Raw genomic sequence first — 15746 nt, 5'->3', positions numbered from 1 at the left:
ACTTAACACATGAAGTTTGCTGTGTTCTGTGTTGAAACTTGTGCTTTTGTGATGACTTGGGTTTTTGACTATGAAGGTTCCTTCAAAGAGGCCATAATGAAAGAGTTTTGGTACTTGGGTGTCTTTCCTCCGACATGTCCATCTGCTAAAGGCTTGCTGTTAAGAAAAAATGTTGATTACAGGTCCGGTGAATTTGCAGTTGTCCAGGGGATGTTGTATGTAAGTGTGTATTTATTTCTTTACTTCTATCTTGAGGTCAAAATACATATGCCCTATTTGTCACACTAAATTTTTACATTACTCATGTATTTATTTTCACCTTTTTAAAAAATAAAAAAATTCAATTAAAAAGACTCCTTAAGCGCCACACTACAACTCATACGTTATGAATAAAGCTTACATATGGGGAGACTGCAACCATCCATTTTTCCTATGAAAATTTTGCAACTGTTATGGATATTTGATCATGTATGCATGTCCTATAAAGCTTCATTCCAACCAAACTAAAACAAAATTACGACTCTGTGAACCTTTCTTGAAGGGTTCATTTGATAGAAATGTGCTTCTCTGTGGTCCTTTGCTACTTAGCTATTCAATTATCTCATCTGTTATTGTAAGTGTAACATCTTAAACCATTCCCATTTCTTTGGTCCACCTGGGCTGGTGGTGTCATAGCTGCTGGAAATTCAATATGTATTTCCTGTACTCCTCTCATTACTTTATAAGAGCAAGTTTTTTAACAGGTGTGAAGCACAATAATGAAACTAAACTTTAAAGTTTGTAGTCACTTAGCCTATTCATTACTCGTAAGAACTGAATACTTTGCCCGCTTTTTTAGGTAGTAAATTAATTCATTTGTGTCATTTTGGTGTTGTATTAAACTAGTACCCTTAATTTTTAGCTGGCTAATGAAAAAGAAGATTTTTAAAGAAAACTTTGCAGTGTTTAGTTTCAGATCGGGGATGTAGTTAGAGCTGTCTGCGCAACCCATTGAGACTCTCTGTGATTTTGGTCAATAAACATAAATGTGACTTGACCTGAGGTTGAATAGAAAAACATCAGAAAATAATGGAAACTTATTTCATTGAACATTAAATTAACATCATGAAATCTGTTTTACTACTACATTTGATTCATCCATAAATGGTTGCTGTATATGTTAGCATTTCATTGTAATTATGCATTTCCAATTTTATTAACCTTATTTTTTGGCATCTAAGGGGGGCACAGGATTATAAGGCGCGCAACCAAAGTTCTGGCAATTTTTGGGCTTTTAGGTTCATCTTGTAGTCTGGGGAATACAGTATTTGATGGAATTAAAAGAGTGTTTCCTTTAATTAGAAAAAGAAGAAGTTTAACTATACCCACTTTTTTCCTTTTTCAAACCTCAAAAAACAGATAGCTTTAGAAGTCACATTTAAGCATGTGTTTCACAGATAGTTAAACTGTGTAACCCGCCTTACTCAACTCTACCCTATCCAACCGAGCTGTACCCCAAAACGAATTTCGTTAACAGGAACAATAAATGCCGAGCAGTCCCTCCTCCATCCCTATTTACAAAGTTCTTGCAAGCCTATAATCCACGGTGCTCACATTACCCTGAAGCTAGTGCAATTTTTATATAGATATCTATTTGATACAAAAAAAGCGACACGACTCGATTCAGCAATCACGTTGAAACGCTAAATTAAAAGCTAAATCACTCACCCTTATTGATGCAGTGAAGAAGCAATGTAGTAAACGTTAGTTTGCAACAATATTAGACATGGAACTCCAAGATAAACAAGATATACTCATAATAAGGACTTAAGAGAAAGATGAGACACATGCTAGGCTTATATTGCCTACAGTTGCCAGGAACTCATAAATTTAGGACTGAGTTGGAGTCTGCAACATCCCTTGCAGCCTGGTCATCCTGGAAAATGGTGTTAACTCATGTGCGGTCCCTTCTCAACGTTTCTTCAAGTTCCCCATGCCGAGGTTTTTGAGTTTTCCCTTGCTCTCATGTAGGTTTTAGATCAGATGGTGTAATCGTATGTAGTCTGTACAGCACTTTGAGACTTCTTGTGATTAAGGGCTATACAAATAAAAACAACTTGACTTGACATGAGATAAAAGCATGTTGGGATAAATGGGCTAAAATATTTACAAGGTTGTGTTTGTGATTGTGTTCGTCTTGAAAGACATAATAGTCGCTCTTGATTTTTTTCAAAGTCTTTCTCTGCATGAACCAAGGTTTAGCAGATTCCACGGTTTCTTGTCTTTTCTGTTATCCCTTGGAACACCATCTTACTCCTTCTGGACTCGATAGAAGTAGAATTAGATTTAGAATTGTCTTGTCATTGTCTAGCAGCCTTTTTTCATCATCTTCAAAAGACCACATATGACTCTGCGAGTCTTTTTTCCTACGTAGTGGTCGTTGTGAATGTTTCCCATGGCTGTGATTTGCGCAGCTGCACATCGATGACTTTTTTTTCCCGAACCAATAATTGCCTTCAAAATTTTTCCCCACGAAAATACGTCATGTTTTGGCTAGCCTACATTTTCCAGCCACATCAGATTGGGGTATCTACATTGCCGGTAAGCATTGAGTAGAGCTACATTATATGTAGCTACTCTATCTATGGGGACAGCGATAATATTGTATAGAGTAAAGAGCAGTGGATACCATCTATAGTAAATAGCCATAATCTACCTTTATCGTCTGCGAAAAGAAGTCTTATAGGAATTGGGCTCACATATTACTGCAACTTACCTCATCTTTTTGTCATATTTAAAAATATGTGTACATTATGGAAGCCGCCAGAGGGATGATCATGTTTGCTAATTTACATGAAACCTTTCAGATTGGCCCTTCACAGTGCCTACTATTTGTGACACACACTAGAACAGGGACATAGCCTTCAGTAGTAGTTCTGGATATCGGTGTCTTGCTTAAGGACACTGCAGCTGTGTGTTGGTGGTTGGGGGTCTTGAACTAGGTGCATTTTGGTGGCAGGTGATGGTCTTTAGCACATGCCTAGAGTTGCCCAGTTTTACTATGTGGTGTTAGTTTTACTATTTTTGACTTCATGCAAGGCAATGAACTTGTCTGAACGTGAACGGATGGCAGAATTTATGTATGTGATTAGGAGGTGTCAGGATGTGAGCAGTGAAACTGAATATGGAGAAGAGAGATATAACCAGCTTTTGTTCTGAGGCGTTACCACATACAGCAAGGTGACAACCAACATACTATGACATCTTATTTGAAGTAGACTCATCACAACAATTTATTGAGCCGATGGCATCAGTCAAGTCGACAGTGTTTTCTCTTAAAGAGAAAAATCACTCCTTATTATGATTTTATTTTTAGCAGGCAAAGTAGAATACAGTATTAAGAACCAGTGTCCTGCTAAAGCCCAAATCAAAATATTGGTTCATTGCAGTGTGTACTTTGAGGAAATAAAAACACACTTTTAGCATAGAATCTAAATTCTGATTTCTGACTGCAAAAAACAAACAAAAACAACAAAACAAACAGAATGTTTGAAAGTACTTCTAAGCATGTTTGAACATTTATGTGGTTAAAATTGAAATCTCAGGAAGTAAGCTCAGGCATAGCCATTTATTCCCTGACACTTGCAACTTTGTCATTTGTCTTTCCCGGTTCATGGATCCCTTAAACTCATGTTGTCGGGGCACGAATGAGGACGCAACTCTTTACACTCCTCTTCACTGTTGACGGTCATGTTTGTTACACATTTATTCAGTATTCATATATTCCTATAGTTAGTGAGTAATATACATTTAGACCAGGTTGATTTTTTTGGGTGGGGGAAACTCTATTGATGTTGGCGCCCACTCAAGAAACTTGTGTTTTTGGTAAATGATACTTAAAAAAAGCCATTACTCAAATCTGTGTTTTTACGACGATTTGACATCATGTTGAAGAATTTTTCAGTGATCTCTAAATTAAAACACCAAGTTTACACCATTGTTAAATGTGTAGGCAAACTTAGGTTTTGTTATAAAATTCCAAAACTTCATTCGGGATTATCTTATAGCCTTTATATCCTTCTATTAAATGTTTTCTTTTCCCCTCATAATAGGCTTAGGGTTGTTTACTAAATCTTCTGACAATTACCCTCTGGCCGACTCGCTGTGGAAATGACGTTGATTGAACCACAAGACAAGCTGATCAGGGAACTGGCGAGTTATTCCAAGCTCCTGTGTAGGAGAAACAAACACTTAGCCAGTTTCCAGTTTGCCTGGGATCTAATTCCAAAGCAAAGTGTTTATTCTGTATGTATTCAGAATAAACACTATATTTGAGTTAACATGCAATACTATTACCTGACCAGAAATATAGCATTTCAACATTGGTCAATCTCAACAAACCATCACAACAAACAATATGAATCAATCAATCAATTAATGTCCTTTATTGTCATTATACAAGCAGGGTAGATCATCAATGACCTTTCAATTTTTTTTGATGCACCTAATATTCTGTGTTGTAGACTAACTAAATTTTACACCGTTATATTTAGATTTAAAACGTGTCATATGGAAGCTCATTAACCCTTTAACGCTTCTATGATGGCACATAGTCTTCATCTAAGCTATCTTTGTGACGTGTCCACTTTAATATGAGGATTCACACCTCCCCCGCAATAGACATCTGTGAAAGGGAAGATGAGACACTGATGTAGTTGTTCAATAAAACCTCTTTTGGGTGAAATATGAGGTAAAGTTGACTCGGCCTATTGGCTGAGAACAAGTGTCTCGGCCCGTGGCTTTGTAGTGAATTATGAATTGACCGATAATGGATAATTGATAACGAATATAGAACAATAACCCTTACAAAATCCCCCCCACTGGAAATGCTTGACTTTCAAGGTATCACAACTTGTAACTAAAATTAAGAACACCATCCACGTCAACACATGTATCACACGCACACACACAAACGATTGTCATACGAAGGTAAAAATAACTATATTACGTTGTCTAAGGTAATGTTTTCATGTAACACAAAAGCTTTGAACAGCAAACACCAAGGTCTCCTTAAGGAATTCCTTTATGGGCAGTGTTAAGCTAACAATTAGCTCGAATAGTTTAGCTTCACAAACAACTAGTACGAAAAAAATAAACTCAGAATAAGTCGACTCAGACAAGTATCTTTTCTTACAAACACAGGCAGAGTACTTCCACCATTCAAGTAAAAATAAACCAAGAGTTGCTGTGAGTCCCATTTAGTGGGAAGCAAAAAGCTATAAACATGGCCAAGAGTAGCAGCATGAAAACAATGCCTAAAACATGAGTTGATTGAAATTAAGTCACAAAGCGGCATAATCTTTTCTTTCAAACACAAACATACAATGCTCTTACTGGTGTGTCAACTCGATGCCATGAGCGAGGACCAAAAATATTCCTCTGTGGTAGTATATCCAGGTTGCACACGAATCAGGAGCTTTGTGCATTTTTTTTCAACATTTAAAACACATAGCGAATTTTGGTCGCTTTGGGTAACTGTAGCTGCAAGACCGCATACAAACATGGCGCCGCCTTTTAGAAAGGGATGCCACTAAGTAAAAGAAATAACCATTTCTCGACCTTTGATTTTTTTAAAGTAAAAATTAACATTCGAGTGATAGTTCATGTATTTTTGCTTAATATACAAATCAATGTTTTTGTTTTTTTAACTGAATGAAAGTTTTTTTTGTACCCCTAGGAGGCAAAAACATTACATGCTGTCCCTTTATGGTTTGATGGTGTATATTTGTGCACAGTATTTTTCTAAACTTTCCACAAATGCTCTATGTGGCTCTTTTCACGAGTACATATGGCTCAGAGATATATCTATCTATCTACCCTGGTCATAATCCTCCAGAGGGGTGACCGACAGCAAGACAAACACATAGCTCAGAGATATAAGATTGCAAATCCCATCTTCGCTGGTCCTAATTACTGCTAGCATCTGCAATGGTTCGGTCCAGTATAAAAGGGCACATGGGTAGTTTCCACTACAATTTACAGTCAAGGTGTCACTCCAACATACCCTGTTTTGGCTTCACGTCGCTAAGGAATCTTTTACATGGAAGCTCATTTAATAATGTATGTTTACTTTTGAAACACTTTATGATGAAAACCCATATACAAACCTGTAAACTCTTATAAATGCCAGTCAAGTAGACAGCAATTTGATTCGGTGAGCGGTAGGAGTGTGTAGATCTCTGCACACAGAGCATGTTTCCTTCTGACTCGCACGCACTCACTGCAATCTACAGACGGAAACTTTTCAACATTTGTACATGGAACTACTTGGACCCTGTTCTAAAACCATTATTTACAAAAAATGCAAGTCAAAATGAGCCTCAACAAGTTTAAGTAACTGCGGGAGGGAGACAAATTTAAAGCGAAGAAATGAAGAAATATTTGTTGATATGGGACAGGGTGTAGGCATTATTGTTTTATACATTTGATCAAATCATTTAACGTCATACAGTGAAATAAAAAGCACGGAAAAATTTGCTTTTGTCCAGAGAGCGTGTTTGGCGGTTTTGTTGAATTTTGTCTTAGAATTTAGACTAAAAATATTTGGATATACGGGCTCTTTGGGTCAAAAAAGGTTCCCGACCCTTGATCTATAAGATTGTGGGCTTGACTTTGGCTAGGCCATTCTAATTTTAACTCCTTTATTTATATTGTCAGTTCTAAACTGTTTTTATGGTTTTATGCTCCCTCCGTTTTAACATTATTGCTCGCACAGACTCGGGGAAATGTTTAAATGTTACAAAATCTTCTTTTATCCCATTCCTGCTTAGATCTTTTCTGTCAATGTATCCCCCGGACTAATGCTGTCAGTTCTCCAGTGTCTGCTTCTGTCTGTCCGTGTCTCTGAGCCCATCACAGAGCAGGTGCATTTGAAGTGTGACTTATTGCACTTTGTTTGTCATTGTTAGTCATTTAGATCGACATTGGATCATGCCGCCGTTATCAGGGAACTTCTGGAGTTAGTTGACTGAGCTGAGACAACAGTGGTGCAATATTTTTTGCAACACCTATTTTTCTCATAAATATAGTATAAGATGTTGAAATAATTTGGTTCCACTTCACGATTTGTAGATCTATAGTTGTTATTTTGTCACAGTCGTGTATTCTCAGTCAGTAAAGAGATTGTCTCGTGGTAAGTTTGAGCCTTGGGGGCTTTTATGACGGGGCCCTACTACTCTGCGGATTTTCATGTTTTGCGGGGGGTGCTGGTCCCTATTAACTGCAATAACCGAGGGATTACGTTATCCCTGTGTTTCTCTCTGACATAGATGCAAGCCAAGTGTTTTTTTTTCATTTTTTAAAAATTTAATTATTTTTTCATTTTATTTTTTAGTAGAGGTGGCTTGTATACTTGCTTAAACAGATGCTAATAAAGAAGGCTTTGTGCCCTGTATCGTCAACAATATTTTGTTTGTCTTGATTTTCACGACTGGTCCCGTTCCCAAGCTCTACACGCCCCCACCCCGTAAATCACTTATCACATGTGCATGCTGGCAACATGTCTCTACTCAACTCCGTCATTAGATGTGTAGTACGCTTTATTAAGTGCTTCACATGCCAGGTTCTGTTTTACAGAGGATAATGGTGGACTGCAGACTGGATGTTGACATCTTTTATTCGTCATGCTGGAAGTTGCCTGCTTCCAAGAGCGTTTGCCTACATTCCTTTCTTGGAATTATGTTTGTCTTGCGCCACTCCACTTCAAGTGTGCGTTTTCTTTTTTTAACAAATTCAGGCTTCACTTGTTGCTTTTCAGTTTTCCCAGCGCCCCTCCGAGTTCCTAGACCACAGGAAATGGTTCTAGGGCGGCATAGCTTTATTTCTGTGTGTCTTGAGAATAGCAGCATTGTGTCGTGTCGGTGCTCACATTGTTTTGGCTGTGCAGAACTTAACTAAAGAATGCAGTCTTTTACAAAAAAAACAAGCCAAACCAAGTGTATAACTGGTAACTTTTGCTGACCTTTAAAGTACAGGTAGGCGATTTGGCAAAAAAATATTATCGCAGTCAATCTCAATTTGATCAAAATTCTTTTTAAAACTAGGGCTGCAACTAACGACTATTTTAATAGTCGACTAGTCACCGACAATTAGTCAAATAATCAGACTATTATTCATTTTTTCTCAAACTTAGCATAAAGTTAAATTCATTACGTGGTAAATAATTACAAACATGAGAAAATTGGTACAATGAAAAATAAATCTTCTATTGAATACACCACGGATTTGCATTAAAACCAATTAAGTTTAGTGCTCGGTCATTAGAGACATGTATTTATAAATAAACCTCTGTCTATCTTTTGGGACAGGCATACGTCTAATAAAAGAAAATCAAGTTATCTATGCAAACCAAGAACAGGCTCATTTGAAGCACTAAAACATAATTTAAAAATGTAATGTGCATTTTGTGAAGTACATTCAGTGGTCAACTGCAAAGTCTGTAACAAAAGTCCTTAACGGATCTCAAAAGTTTGAAATCTTTAACAACTGACGTATGTTCTTTGGACTGCATGAATTTTTTTCAAATCTGTTTGTGAGGCACGGCCTGCCATAACACTCAAGCTCTCTTTTATAGCGAAATATTGTTTATAAAAGTACAATACATGTCACCAAAACTATTCTCCTGAACGTTACCTAAATCCCACCGAATCTCACTGGTCTGCATTGCAAACTAGTCTATGTTGCCGCTTGAGACGCGATTGTGCAAAAGCAACTCTCGCTAGATGCACTTATTGTCCAACCTCAGCTGTAAATGCTTGCAGGTCATCCAATATTTTATCTAGGCACTGTATAAGGAAATTAAGGTGAAGCGTCATGTTACCAGGCACATCAGCATAGGCCTCTTTGTTTTTTCTCTATTTGTTTTTTTTCTTGTTGGGGCTGAAAGTTTAAGGGGACGGACAAATCATGGTAGGTTCGCAGAGGTTTTATGCTCTATTTTGATATCATTGCTCGCACACCTGTGTAATGATCTTTGAAGCCCTTTGAGACTCTTCGTGATTTAGGGCTATACAAATAAAAATGACTTGACTTGACACCTCTCCAATAGATGTATAAATATTGGTGTTTCAACAGTTGATAATACATAAAAATCTCAGAGGCAAAACCACTTGTTGCACAGTTGATTTAAGGTTCTTGATCGTTTACCACATATCAGCTGATGTATGCTCAGGCTGTGGGAAGTAAGACTAAGGTTATTTCATGTTTCAGTGTTGCTTCCTCCTTTACAAAATGTTCAATAATGCAAACTGTGCGTGTGTCTGTGTGTGTGCGCCTTGTTGTCATGAACACAGTTGGAAGCCCAGACCCGTCCCGTCCGATCATCCCTTGTCCGCTTTGCGTGTTTGGTCCGTGTACTTTTGCGCACAACAATGCTCCTGCTGGCATTTTCTAGTGACATGTTAAGTTTGATCATTGTAAAATTTGAAGTGAAACTTGCTGAAAAAGGTCACATCGCATGAGTTCTTCTGAAACGCAGTGTTGGCTAACAACAAATGACATGCATTGACCTGTAATGACAATATATAAATGACTGCTAGGTACTACGTGCTTCAACTAATGCTCAGTCCTTGTATTTTTTCGAGGTCCAGTTGTCACAAAAATCAAGTAAAATGCGGAAGCAATCGCCAAAAGCTAGGCGACTAAAGACTATTTTGATAGTAACTAGTTACTGAATATTGAAACAAATAGTCAAATAATCTGATAATTTTAGGTATTTTTTTCTTAAATCTAGCATGACGTTTAGTTGAAAATGGTAACACAGGAAAAAGGGTTCATTGAAAAAGACCTTTTATTGAACATACTGTCGAGTCGTACAAAAACTAAATAAAGGTACAAGAACAATTAGGCGAAGCGCTTGGCCATTAGAGATAGAAATCTCTAAATAAACCTCTGTCCATTTTTCTAGATACTGGCAAATAACTTAAATTTAGGTAAATATTTTTTAATCCCTGTAAGCCAAGAATAGTCTTATTAGCAGCAGCAGAACAAGTAAATACAATTACTATTGGCATTTTGTGAATACAGAGATTCCTCGGCTATTGCGGTTAATGGGTACAAGAACCACCCGCGCAAGTTGAAAATCCGTGAAGTAGCATCACACCTTCATAAAAGCCCCCAGGGGGCAAAATTACCTTGAGGTGATGTCATTACAGACTTTGAATACCGATATACGACTTTGAGAAAATAACAAATATAGATTTACAAATAAAATCAGAACACAGAACTGCAGTTAAATAAATGTTAGTTTTTGTCATTATACAAAAGTGTTACGAAAATGGAGGACTTCTTTTAGTGCAAGAAAGTGATTTCCAGAGCGGATGGCTAGCTGTACAATAGCATCAGGGCTCCTCGGATTGAGCCAAGTCTCAGCAATTATTAAAGTACAAGAGTCCCAAATGTAGCAATTTCCCACAAGTTGTAGCTCCAGGTCATCCGTTTTGCGATAGATGGATCGGGGGTTAGTGAAAAGCAACGCTCAGAAGTGGTGGCTCAAGAGAGTCGTTAGCCTAGCAGTAGCAGTAGACCAGAACTGCAGCCAGGCTATTGCTATCCCTTCCGATGTTGCCTTTGTCGATTCCCAGGCACTATAACAATGCTGATCAGCCTTTCTTGGCGCTCTTCTGACTTTCCTTCGAGTCTGATTTAATCAATGAATTTCTTTTCAATGTAACGAGCCACTAAAAGCTAGCGGCCACTATCCCTTATGATTAGTTTTGAAAATGATCTGCATTTATATAGCGCTTTTCAAGTCAATGAAGACTTCCCAAACTGCTCATGCCCACCCTGGCTCTTTGACTGACAGCATACATCAGCCTATCATATTCTCGCCCACACAGTCACACCCACCCAATACACACACACAAACATAATTTGCCCTGTGCAGCGCTAACTCTGTGCCCTCTGTCTGACCACAATGAATGATACGTTGATATCAATGACAATAGAGTTCAATTCAAAATCCATGAAAGAGTAATCCAGCGATAACCGAAGCGCAAAGTAGCAAGGGTTCTCTATACATCTCGAGTCTCTAATAAAAGAACTTCATGATTCTTAACAGTTTGAAACTTCAGACTGCATGCATTTCATTTCAAATACGTTCGTCAGGCACAGTCCGACATAGCACTCAAGCCCTGTTTTGTCAGGAAATATAAGCGTTTAAAATGTTCAACGCATGTCATCAAAAGTGTATTGGCTTAAAACTTAGTTGATACTTACATAGATAAGTCCGATTCTGTTCAATTTGTTTGACGTTCTCTTTAACGCCTTTTGACGCCGTCATTCCTATGTTTATGTTACCGCTAGAGACAGATACGCTGTTGCGCCTGAGTGACTCTCAGCAGAGATTATATTTATGTCTAGATGCCTCTCTGTTGAATTTCATTGAATGTTTCCTCTAAGATTCCACGGGTCCGAGCGATCACACAAAGTCTGGAACAATGGTGAGCAACGTACAAGAGTCCCAAGTGTGGCAACCACTTTCATAAAGATAGATAATAAACATGTCCGAAACCTGACATACAATCAAGTTACATTCTGCTGACCTTTGGCAACACTAGTTTTTTTGGGGGGGAATTTTTAATGAACTGGTTGCACAGCCCACATACGTATTTTGTTTTATAACAGTTAGATTTCTGTTTTAAAAAAAGTAGCTTCTGTTACATAATATTAACATTTTGTGGATTTAATTGGTTGGTTGCACTATGGAGAACTGTATTTAATAACATTTTTGAGAGGAAGTACAATGTTAGCAAAAAGATTAACTTGATATATTTGCAAATTATTTGAATTTAACAGAGGAACAATGAAAGAAACCTCAAAAAACATCTTTTTCCAGTTTTTTTTTTCTTTATTTTTCATCCTTTTTCTTTAACATGTTAGTTCTTTTGTTTTTTTTAATAGATTTTTATTTGTTTTGACATTCTTCTATTCTTCTCTAATTTCCTTTTTTATTTCATTTGTTACTTCCTTTTCTCTTTTTTTCCTAGCTTTTCCTTTTTCTTTTTTTTTCTTTTCTTTTTTTCATCCATGTCTAGTTTTCCTTTTTTTTTAGCTTTATTTTTTCCCGTTTTATGTCATTTTGTGACTAATTTTACATGGATGAAAGCAACAAAAATAATCTAAAAAGCCATTTGGGAGCCGACTCTTTTTAGTGAGCCGAGCAGAAGGAGCTCTTCTCTATAAAGTGACAGAACCTTGCGCAGAAACATTTATTAAGGCACAAAGGTAAGAAAGCTCCTATAGCTATGTAGTCTAACTGTGCAGGCGATAGTTAAAGTAAACCAAAATTGTCTCTATATTTTAATGTTTTAGTTATACAAATAATACAATAAAGCAAACTTATGCACCAATACCCCCCCCAACCCGCCGCCTCTCTCTCTTGCAATAACTCGAGCTCATATGCGCACTTGCTTTCAATTTTCACAATCTCGTGCCGATATTGATTTCAAAATACCGCAGAGGGAACATTGCAAAATATTTCCATTATTGATTTCTGACAACTATTTGTTGCGGCACTACTCGTCACTGACGGGCCAATGTAACGATTTGAGGGGAGTACGCTGGCATCTGGAAGGCTTCTACACCAAAATATGTAGCCGTTCCTCCTCGTTTGCTCTAGTTATTTACATACTTTCAGTTCTCTCTCCATGTTTTACCCTCACCCTTCCCTCTTCTTTTCCATTTTGGTTACTTGTTTTATTTCTTCTTTTCCACCCTTCTTTCTTCTAATAAGCCCCTCGTGCCCACACACGAGCTGAGTTTTGTGAACCTAGTCCAGTCTGACTCATTCAGTGACTCACACAATGAAAATTCAAAGGTGGTAACGAAATCTGTTTTTCATCCCAGACCCTGTAATGCACATGTTGCCATGTTTTTTTCTTCGTCCACCAGCATCTTACACCCCTTTTCTCCAATGTTTGGGAAAATTATGTATAATGTGTATGATCAGTTTATACAAAGCAGTCATATTGCATCACACGTTTTTACAATTATCAATTGTTGTGGGAACAGCAAATCATTTGAGATATTTAGGAGGACAAGGATCTCTATATGATGACATCAAAGGATAATAAGATTAGGGCCCAAGCATTCTTTGTTGCAATCCTTATGTAATCTTAACTTTTATTAAGAGGAATCTGCCAGTTATGGTTCATGAAGTTAGACCTACATTCATAGGATGCATCATTTGAAAACTTTTTGAAAGGTTTTTCTTCGTTCTGATTTATGAATGACACTTATACTGGTTAAAGAAAAGATGAAAGTCCTCTTTCAATAGTATAATAATAAGTTTATTTAATTGTTGCATTAAAATTAGATTGTTTTTGTTATTTATTTAAGGCCACTCAATTCCAACCAAAAGTTCAGAATGTATTTTTGTTGACAATATGCTGCATTTAGGGCAGTGGTCCCCAACCACCAGCTCATGGACTGCTCCCGGGCCAGCACCAGACTCGGTCATACAGTACTTGGCCTCACATACAGCACATATAGAAAATAAGTTGCGTTACTTTTTGCTTATTTTATTTCTATTGACACTGCTACGGTCATACCCAACGTGGTGTTTTAGGCAGTCAAAGTGCTTTGCACAGGCAGACGCAGTTGCATGTGGGGCGGTGTAACTGTCACGTTAGAAGTGAAAGTCCCTACCCTTGGAAGATGCAAAGAGGGATCAGTCAAAGAAAATTCCTATCCTTTCAGCAAATCCGTGTGAAAAATGCAGCCAAATATGTATGTTGGAAAGATATTGCTGGACGTGTCTTGTCCGTGGGAAAAATGGACGAAAAGGTCAATCATTACAGGTTTTGGATTAAGATTAATATTGCTATAATTCTAATTGATATTATTGTTATTTCTATTATTATTTTATGAAAAGGAAGAAACCTGTGGTAAAGAAATGGTTTGAGACCACCGATTTAGGGAACGGTACGTGGAGTGGACCGTAGCATTTTTATGCTGTGTCTTAGGTGGATTTGAGGTTGAGCTTAATTCATACTTGTGAGTCAAAAGGTTTGTCCAGCTGATGAGATCAATAGCTGTGCATTAGTCATGCATACTGCTCTATTACATTCTGTAGTGGAAGAACATTTCAATTATGATACCCATATTGGGTTTGTTCCTATTACAAATGCTGTGATCTCGATCTCCTGTAAATCGTGAGCTGTCTTTGATAAATGCTTTGATTACAGGGTTTGATTTGTCATAATACCATGCATTTGTTCTTCAGCCATTTTCTTGAATTGCCATCATAAGGACACCAGTACTTTCTTGTTTGTTTTAACATCACTGTTGCACAACTACAATGCAGGCATTGTCGTAAAGATTTGGGATATTTTTAAATTATTTTTCTTTATAGTTAAGCTAGTTTTAATTTGAAGTTAGTTTGAATACATATAATATTTTGCTATTAACCGCAAGGTCCCCAATGGATCTTGATACTCGACTCAAGTTATGTTTCAGGAAAAGAAGCAGCAGCTGTCTTACACGTACGTGGGTGTGTTCAATAAAAGGTTTTCTGCCTGTTTTTCATATGAAAATTAAATGATTGAGCCACAGCTTTGCGGGACCTACCCTCTGGTTGATGGCTATGTATGAATAAAACTCAGAGGATAGGAAAGAAAGGATAAAAAAAATAGTACAATAGTGTAAAAATACATCGCATGTCATCAAAACCATATTAGTTGCAATGTTACTTGAATCTTGCAGAGGTGAGTCGGACTCTGGTTCCTTCAACTATGCGATATGCTCTTTAGATATTCGTGCTTCACAGACTGCAAAGTTGGAAGAAGTCTTTTTATTTCTCGTACCCAGGCTACAATACTCCAAAGGTTTTGATACACATAGTTGACACCGCCATTTCTGTATGTATATGTTACAGCTCCAGACAGAAACACTATTGGCTATTGGAAATGCGCAACTCTCAGCAGAGATTATATTCATGTAAAAAATCTCTTGACAAATCACTGCAGCCTTATTGTAGAAGTGTGCTTGATTGAAAAAGCAAGGGAATTTAAATGACAAAAGCTGTATTTAAACCTATTTTTATTAAAGTTATTGACCAACAATTGATTTTTGCTTTTTATTTTGGTTGTAGTTGTTAAACTATTCACAGTTTTTTAGTTTTAAATCAGAGCAGTGTTTTCCACAGAGTTCTGAGACTTAGGGTTTGTATCCAGGCGTTATTTGTAACATTTAAATGATATGATTTGGGCTACCCAAAGTCCTCTCCGTGCTTGCGTGCTTATTTTATTTTTTGTCTGAATTTCTTCACATTCAAAAATCCTGCATCAAAAACCTTCATTGAATCCCTCATTGAAAACCTTGATTTTTCAATTGGTTTCTGTACCATCAGGTGTTTCATTTGTCCTGTACTGTATAAATTGCCAAGATGGTCAAAGTGTTAGGGTTAAGTCTTTCGAAATGTTACAATTCCTGCACAAATAGCTCCTCGCTGGATTAACATGGACACATCTGCAGATGCTTTCAACTGGGCGATGAGTAGGACCATGGGAACAGTGGCGTCTGAACCCCCCAGGGGGATGCAACAAGAGGAAGTATGCGTGCATGTGTGCGCAATTTGAGTCACTCGTTGCTGAGTCATTGCTGGGCTGGCCATGCAGATAGAAAGACCCTTTTAGGGGGGCCAGCTGCAGGGGCCCAAAGGGAGCGTGCACTGAGCATGCTCTGTAGAATACAGGAAGGAAAATGGTAGA

The 15746-nt window shown here is 37.5% G+C and overlaps 2 protein-coding genes across 5 annotated transcripts in view; both read left to right on the top strand.

Annotated features, from left to right (window-relative positions):
* Positions 1 to 15746, top strand: part of nmrk1 (nicotinamide riboside kinase 1) — a 191301-nt gene that overhangs the window by 37382 nt on the left and 138173 nt on the right. The window lies entirely within an intron of this gene.
* sh2b3 (SH2B adaptor protein 3) overlaps positions 1 to 15746 on the top strand; it is a 67803-nt gene that overhangs the window by 15965 nt on the left and 36092 nt on the right. The window contains exon 1 of one of the 3 annotated variants that reach the window (XM_088336160.1): positions 121 to 219. The exons of the other annotated variants lie outside the window; for them this stretch is intronic. The gene's annotated coding sequence lies outside the window, so the exon portion shown is untranslated. Of the gene's footprint in view, positions 1 to 120; positions 220 to 15746 lie in introns of those variants that run through there. 3 annotated transcript variants of the gene reach the window in all.

This window comes from Urocampus carinirostris, chromosome 5 (genome assembly GCF_059441175.1).
Source record: "Urocampus carinirostris isolate Australia breed hairy pipefish chromosome 5, RoL_Ucar_1.0, whole genome shotgun sequence".
Classification (NCBI taxonomy): Eukaryota; Metazoa; Chordata; class Actinopteri; order Syngnathiformes; family Syngnathidae; genus Urocampus; species Urocampus carinirostris.
This window is presented reverse-complemented; position numbering and strand designations above follow the sequence as displayed.